The sequence below is a fragment of the Oncorhynchus clarkii genome, chromosome 2, assembly GCF_045791955.1.
Source record: "Oncorhynchus clarkii lewisi isolate Uvic-CL-2024 chromosome 2, UVic_Ocla_1.0, whole genome shotgun sequence".
NCBI classification, from domain to species: domain Eukaryota; kingdom Metazoa; phylum Chordata; class Actinopteri; order Salmoniformes; family Salmonidae; genus Oncorhynchus; species Oncorhynchus clarkii.
In genome coordinates, this window is record NC_092148.1 from 17,647,054 (window position 1) to 17,655,932 (window position 8,879).

Below are 8,879 nucleotides of genomic sequence, written 5' to 3' on the forward strand. Positions count from 1 at the left end.
TTACTTTGTAAAATTGTTATGAGTATGAATTGTTATAAACATAAGACGTGTTATATTATGGTCTGTATCTTTTGCCATGGATGGCATTTTCTGAGGAGGCATTCATGGATGAAGTGCAGTAACAGTACAGCATGTTGCCAGCCTGCCTGCTTCCTTAGAGAGCTGGAGTTGCTTAACATCTATCCATGTCCTTAGCCAAATCACGAAGAGGACTTGGGCCTCACCAAAGCCCCTCTTCAAATACATTTAACTATGTACCCAAATGCAAGGTAACAAACTGGAGAGGTTGTCGGGGTTTATGTGAATTCCTTTGTGTCCTGTTGGCTTTCAGACCAATGGCTCAATTGAATGGCATCATGTTTTGTTTGAGCTGCACTCAATCTGTCTGTTTTACAAATAGGTCTGAAGAGTTTGTAGTATGTGACAGTGGGGTGATGTTAAATCACATATATTACTTGGACTTGTAATCAGCTAAGGGGATCCGAAAGAATCAGAAATGGGAGGGGGGCAGAAACTCAAGCGGAGAAATGTTTGCATAATTTGCCACTAGTATGTCATTGATTGCGAGATTAAACATTTGAGGGGCATTGACAAGAATAAATAGCAGCTCTTTCCCTGGTAATCACTAGTCATTGGCATTTACACTTAACCGGGTCTCTCTGAAGTGACTGGGACGCGGCTGGCATTAAACGAGACCGCAGAGATCTTTACTGCTCTCTCACTGGTCACGTCAGGAGTCTATTCTTATTTTCAATGACGGCCTGGGAACAGTGGGTTAACTGCCTGTTCAGGGGCAGAACGACAGATTTGTACCTTGTCAGAAGAGAAGACTGAGAGGGTAGGAGAGGATGGATGTGAGATAAATTAAAATTTAATCAGAGAGAGTCCCTATGAGGTCCTGAGAGAGGCATTCATTCAACATCAGTACAGTGTTTTTCCTAGTAAGAACCAAGGACTGTGGCCTCCCGGATGGCGCAGTGGTTAAGGGCGCTGTACTGCAGCGCCAGCTGTGCCATCAGAGTCCTGGGTTCGCGCCCAGGCTCTGTCGTAACCGGCCGCGACCGGGAGGTCCGTGGGGCGACGCACAATTGGCCTAGCGTCGCCCGGGTTAGGGAGGGCTTGGTCGGTAGGGGTGTCCTTGTCTCATCGCGCACCAGCGACTCCTGTGGCGGGCTGGGCGCAGTGTACGCTAGCCAAGGTGGCCAGGTGCACGGTGTTTCCTCCGGCGCATTGGTGCGGCTGGCTTCCGGGTTGGATGTGCGCTGTGTTAAAGAAGCAGCGGCTTGGTTGGTTGTGTATCGGAGGACGCATGACTTTCAACCTTCGTCTCTCCCGAGCCCGTACGGGAGTTGTAGCGATGAGACAAGATAGTAGCTACTACAACAATTGGATACTACAAAATTGGGGAGAAAAAGGGGTAAAATGAAAAATTTTTTAAAAAAAGAACCAAGGGTGCCTAGTTAAATTATTATTGTTTGGTTTTTTTTTATACCGGAAGGACATACTATCTGAAAATGACCTTTCACATCAACCAAACTATAGCAGTCCAGGTGGTAATGTCCATTATTAGATGACTCTTGGGGTATTTCATACAACCATCTGGACTCTTGGTATGAACCATTCCCTTAGCTGCCATTGGACATTTGCTCTTCATTTCCAAAGGTTAACGTATTCAGTAATGTTAGTAACAGCGTTTAGATCCCATCTTTCCACCCACGCTGTTGTCAACTCGATAAACAAGGTTGATGAACGTCATGCCTTTTACTAAGAAATTGTAATCCGCCTGGTATGAAGTGTATCTTCCTACAGACCTGAATGTATCACCCAATTAGATGAGTGCATTGCTGCATTAATCCCATGTTCCAAACAGCTTGTTAGTAAGCAGATGCACAGAGACACAGAAACATTCTGAAGAGGGATCAAGGAATTTTCTGAAATAATTCCCTTATTTCTAAAATGCTTTAGTAATTCTGTGTGTTTGTGTGACTGCCTGCCTATAGGCTCTGAGTCAGTAGTTTGCTTGTAACATACAGAAGTAGATTCTCAGATTCATGTGAAAAGGGAGAGTTGTTTAGATTGTGCGCCACTGTATTCAGCATCGCCAAATTAAACTTGACTAAAATTGGAAGTAATTGGGCCGCTACAGTAGTAAAGTGAGTTGATTGCTACATGAGATCATCAGGACCGTTTCCAACTCTTGAAACGCTTCCCTGCATGTGGTATTCTAAACATCTAATCTCTGTCAAATAGCAACTAATGATAGTACCTCTATCTCCACAAGCCAAAATATTTGTCACTCAATTCGGTATAATACACACACGCGGGCACACACGCACACAATAGGCTTCAGATATATGTTTTTTATGATTTATGAAAGAATAAATCCCCCCCTGCCATCTACTACAATCCAGGTAGATTTGCATGAGTCTCTGACCGCTGGATCCCTGCTCAGATGCAGCAGTTTACCTTGCAGGTGTTGTGAGTGAGTTTATGATAGGCAGAAAGGTGTGGAGGATCACCAGTGAATCCCCAGGGGCTCTGAGTCCTACCGTCAGCCCCTCTTCATCTCCTCCCCAGCCCCTAGATACAGGACAAGGGTGTTTCTCCACATCTATTAGGCCTGTAAATGTGATGTACACACCAACACGCCACTGTATTTCTGTTAGACATCGTTAAAAAACGGTAACTACTTTTTGGGCAACCATCCTTCATCATAGGATTACACAGCAGCACCCGGTATGAATTTTTTATGATTTCTGTGAGAGAATGGAGAGGAATGGAGTCTGAATGTGAATGTGCTCTCATGAGAATTGAGATACAGGGGAGGGGAAGTTGAATAAAGGAAGGAGAGGGGGAAATGGAAGGAAGAGTAAATAAAATATCAGTGGAGTGTTTGTGTGTACTGCACTAAGCAGACTGTCTGGGTTCAGTGGCAGTGAAGTGTATGAAACAGAGTGGGGGAGAGGCATGGGGAAGTGCTACTTAGAAATCCTGGGACCGGTACAGGCTGATTCATATCGCTGCAAAGAGATGAAACAGTGGTGTCTCCAGTCCTGAGTGTGCAAGGTAAATGCTCTGTATAGCCAGCCACACAAAATGAAACATACCTCTCATATCAGCTCGCTGGACAATAATTAAAAATGAATGATCAGGGCTGGATGGAGGCATGAAAAACACGAATTCTACCCCAACGGATTGTTCTTTCAAATTGAGGAATGAATAGTGCTTAATTCAAGCACACATGGGAACGCAAATGGGAGTGTAGAATTACAGTTCATTCGTGTGGGGGGTCTTAGGACTGAGATGTAATTTTGTAGTTCCCCATTAGCTTCCAGTGAACAGTACAGAACAACAGCATTGTGGCATGAGGTGGCAGCTCGGTCTCTGAATGTACAAACACATCCTGCCAGTGCCCCTCTGATCCCTACTCAAGTAAATAGAGAGTGGGAGAATTTCCCACCCGTGTGTGTGTGTGTGTATATTCTTTTTCAGAGCATAAAAACACAGCACAAATGGAGACCAATCATGCACTGGGAATTTCTGGAGTGCTTTTAACATGGCTGGTTTTCAGGCAATTAGAAGGACCAAGCCAGGACTGCAGAGAGAGTTGGGAGGTAGTGGTGATAATCAAATCACATTTTATTGGTCACATACACATGGTTAGCAGATGTTAATGTGAGTGTAGCGAAATTCTTGTGCTTCTAGTTCTGACAGTGCAGCAATATCTAACAAGTAATCTAACAATTCCACAACAACTACCGTATACACACAAATCTAAAGGGATGGAATTTATTTATTTATTTCACCTTTATTTAACCAGGTAGGCTAGTTGAGAACAAGTTCTCATTTACAACTATAAGAATATGTACATATGAATATATGGATGAGCGATAGCAAAGCGGCATAGGCAAGATGTAATAGATGGTATAAGATACAGGATATACATATGAGATGAGTAATGTAAGATATGTAAACATTATTAAAGTGGCAACCTCTCTGAGTTAGTGATTGCTGTTTAGCAGTCTGATGGCCTTGAGATAGAAGCTGTTTTTCAGTCTCGGTCCCAGCTTTGATGCACCTGTACTGACCTCGCCTTCTGGATGGTAGCAGGGTGAACAGGCAGTGGTTCGGGTGGTTGTAGTCCTTGATGATCTTTTTGGCCATCCTGTGACATTGGGTGCTGTAGGTGTCCTAGAGGGCAGGACACCTACAGGTAGTTTGCCCCCGGTGATGCGTTGTGCAGACTTCACCACCCTCTGGAGAGCCTTGCGGTTGAGGGCGGTGCAGTTGCTGTACCAGGCGGTGATACAGCCTGACAGGATGCTCTCAATTGCGAATCTGTAAAAGTTTGTCAGGGTTTTAGGTGACAAGCCTAAAGAAGGGGAGAGAGGAGGATAATTGAGCTGTACATCATACCTACTGTATTTGCAGTGTAAAACCAGCTCTCTAGCTTCCTGGAAGAAAATTGGATGGTCTTGGAGAAGTGTAACAACTCTCAAATTCATAGACGGAGCTATGGATGCAAGGACTGATTAACCATGGTATACAAATGGTAGTTTCAACCATGTTTGAGGCTATACAGTGTTAGTTATTTACAGACATTGGAGTAAAAACAAGCTTATTGTAGGTTCTGATGGGGTACGACAGTTGAACTAAGCTCATGAGGCATGTATAAGTTATATTCTTGACGAATCAATGGGTATACAGTATATAATTAATTTATAAGTCCAAAAATGTATGTAGCAACTAAGGACTCCTGCAGAGTGAGCAGGAGAACAGAGAGAGGAGAGGGGGTGGGAGGATGGGACAGTGGAACTCAATTTGAGGTCAGTGCTGTAGTGCTAACATCACATTTTGCAAGGTTGTCATGGAAGGTACATCTAGAGCCTATTGTAAGACTGACTGTGTCTGGGAGATTTGTGTTCCAAGGGAAGTTTGTCTGTGTTGCTTCCAATACTTTTTTGCAGAGCAATATACTGTGTATCTCTTTATACGTCTCCAGAGTTTTGTATTTGATGTCATCACTCTGCCATAGTTCATTTTGTGCGGAACTGTTGACATTAATTATTTAATTCAAACACTCTGACTCTCTCTCCCTCCCCCTTCTCTTTCTCTCTCCCTCTCATATCTCCTGTGCACTGCTCTGTCCTGCCCCGCCTGTCTTCTGTCCATCTTGTCTTTTCCTCCCTTCCTCTCCTTTCCCCCCTTTCACTCTGTCTGCCCTTTGAATGGTGCAATTCTGCACTCACACACACCAGCACTGGCAAGATTTCTTCCCATTCATTACTGACCAAAGTGTTCTCCCCTCACAACACAGCTTTGCAGATTAGATAATGCATGAGCTACCTCAAGACAAGTTCTTTCAACACTCATCATCCCTTTAGGAAAAGGAACAGATGCTAATATTTAGTGGAAGGAGATGGATGAAATGAGACCAAGGGTATTCTCAACATGGAACTCTGAAAGTGTAGGTCTTAAGTCAAACAAGAACAAAAATATGTAGAATTTGTTATTGGGCTGAGAGAAAAACGGTAAGTACTCTCACACTGCCTGACTGCACTTGAAGTTCCCAGAAGCACCTGCTCCTCTGTGAAATAGAATACAATAATATTGGAGAAAACTACCAGACTGCATCCTCCATTAACTGCATCAATGTGCTTCAGATTCTGCACTTAATAATGGGTCTCGAATCAAAGCGGTGATGTCACTGTGACATGGTGCCAGAACTTCTGAGGCTGCATCAAAGGCATCATCCATCATCCAATAAAACGACGGCTTCATAAAGACATGAAATTCATCCCTCAAACTTCTTCATTGATTGCCATCTTCCTTCACTCTCTCCCCATCTCCCTCTCCCCATCTCCCTCTCCCTCTCTCCCCATCTCCCTCTCTCCCCATCTCCCTCTCTCCCCATCTCCCTCTCCACATCTCCATCTCCCTCTCCCCGTCTCTCTCTCCCTCTCCCCGTCTCTCTCTCCCTCTCCCCGTCTCTCTCTCCCTCTCCCCATCTCTCTCTCCCTCTCCCCATCTCTCTCTCCCTCTCCCCATCTCTCTCTCCCTCTCCCCCTCTCCCCATCTCTCTCTCCCTCTCTCCCCATCTCCCTCTCCCCATCTCTCTCTCCCTCTCCCCATCTCTCTCTCCCTCTCCCCATCTCTCTCTCCCTCTCTCCCCGTCTCTATCTCCCTCTCCCCGTCTCTCTATCCCTCTCTCGCCGTCTCCCTCTCCCCGTCTCTCTCTCCCTCTCTCCCCGTCTCTCTCTCTCCCTCTCTCCCCGTCTCTCTTTCCCTCTCCCCATCTCTCTCTCCCTCTCCCCATCTCTCTCTCCCTCTCCCCATCTCTCTCTCCCTCTCCCCATCTCTCTCTCCCTCTCCCCATCTCTCTCTCTCCCTCTCTCTCTCCCCATCTCACTCTCCCCATCTCCCTCTCCCCATCTCTCTCTCCCCGTCTCTCTCTCCCTCTCTCCCCATCTCTCTCTCCCTCTCTCCCCATCTCTCTCTCCCTCTCCCCATCTCCCTCTCCCCATCGCTCTTCCTCTCCCCATCTTTCTCTCCCCATCTCTCTCCCTCCCCCTCTCCCCATCTCTCTCCCTCTCCCCATCTCCCTCTCCCCATATTTTTCTCCCTCTCCCCATCTCTCTCCCTCTCCCCATCTTTCTCTCCCCATCTCCCTCTCCCCACCTATAATTTAGCCCAAACTACTACCTCTTTCCCAACTGTATTTAATTAATTTATTTATTTTGCTCCTTTGCACCCCATTATTTTTATTTCTACTTTGCACATTCTTCCATTGCAAAACTACCATTCCAGTGTTTTACTTGCTATATTGTATTTACCTTGCCACCATGGCCTTTTTTGCCTTTACCTCCCTTCTCACCTCATTTGCTCACATTGTATATAGACTTGTTTATACTGTATTATTGACTGTATGTTTGTTTTACTCCATGTGTAACTCTGTGTCGTTGTTTCTGTCGAACTGCTTTGCTTTATCTTGGCCAGGTCGCAATTGTAAATGAGAACTTGTTCTCAACTTGCCTACCTGGTTAAATGAAGGTAAAATAAAAAAATAAAATAAAATCTTTCTCTCCCTCTCCCCACATCTCTCTCCCTCTCCCCATCTTTCTCTCCCTCTCCCCATCTTTCTCTCCCCATCTTTCTCTCCCTCTCCCCATCTCTCTCTCCCTCTCCCCATCTCTCCCTCTCCCCATCTTTCTCTCCCTCTCCCCATCTCTCCCTCTCTCCCCATCTCTCTCTCCCTCTCTCCCTCTCTCCCCATCTCTCTCTCCCTCTCCCCATCTCCTTCTCCCCATCTCTCTCTCCCTCTCCCCATCTTTATCTCCCTCGCCCCATCTTTATCTCCCCATCTCTCTCCCTCTCCCCATCTTTATCTCCCTCTCCCCATCTCTCTCCCTCTCCCCATCTCTCTCTCCCTCTCCCCATCTCTCTCCCTCTCCCCATCTCTCTCCCTCTTCCCATCTTTCTCTCCCTCTCCCCATCTCTCTCCCTGTCCCTCTCCCCATATCTCTCTCCCTCTCCCCATCTTTCTCGCCCTCTCCCCATCTTTCTCTCCCCATCTCCCTCTCCCCATCTTTCTCTCCCTCTCCCCATCTCTCTCCCTCTCCCCATCTCCCTCTCCCCATCTTTCTCTCCCTCTCCCCATCTCCCTCTCCCCATCTCTCTCCCTCTCCCCATCTTTCTCTCCCCATCTCCCTCTCCCCATCTTTCTCTCCCTCTCCCCATATCTCTCTCCCTCTCCCCATCTTTCTCTCCCTCTCCCCATCTTTCTCTCCCTCTCCCCATCTCCCTCTCCCCATCTTTCTCTCCCTCTCCCTCTCCCCATCTCTCTCTCCCTCTCCCCATCTTTCTCTCCCTCTCCCCATCTCTCTCCCTCTCCCCATCTCCCTCTCCCCATCTCTCTCCCTCTCCCCATCTTTCTCTCCCTCTCCCCATCTCTCTCCCTCTCCCCATCTCCCTCTCCCCATCTTTCTCTCCCTCTCCCCATCTCCCTCTCCCCATCTTTCTCTCCCTCTCCCCATCTCTCTCCCTCTCCCCATCTTTCTCTCCCCATCTCCCTCTCCCCATCTCTCTCTCCCTCTCCCCATATCTCTCTCCCTCTCCCCATCTTTCTCTCCCTCTCCCCATCTTTCTCTCCCTCTCCCCATCTTTCTCTCCCTCTCCCCATCTTTCTCTCCCTCTCCCCATCTTTCTCTACCCATCTCCCTCTCCCCATCTTTCTCTCCCTCTCCCCATCTCTCTCTCCCTCTCCCCATCTCTCCCTCTCCCCATCTTTCTCTCCCTCTCCCCATCTCTCTCCATCTCCCCATCTTTATCTCCCTCTCCCCATCTCTCCCTCTCCCCATCTTTCTCTCCCTCTCCCCATCTCTCTCTCCCTCTCCGCATCTCTCTCTCCCTCTCCCCATCTCTCTCTCCCTCTCCGCATCTCTCTCTCCTCTCCCCATCTTTCTCTCCCCATCTCCCTCTCTCCATCTCTCTCTCCCTCTCCCCATCTCTCCCTCTCCCCATCTTTATCTCCCTCTCCCCATCTCTCTCTCTCCCCATCTCTCTCCCTCTCCCCATCTTTCTCTCCCTCTCCCCATCTCTCTCCCTCTCCCCATCTCTCTCTCCCTCTCCCCATCTCTGTCCCTCCATCCATCTCTCCCTCTCCCCATCTTTCTCTCCCTCTCCCCATCTCTCTCCCTCTCCCCATCTCTCTCCCTCTCCCCATCTTTATCTCCCTCTCCCCATCTCTCTCCCTCTCCCCATCTTTCTCTCCCTCTCCCCATCTCTCTCTCCCTCTCCACATATCTCTCTCCTCTCCCCATCTCTCTCCCTCTCCCCATCTCTCTCCCTCTCCCCATCTTTCTCTCCCTCTCCCCATCTTT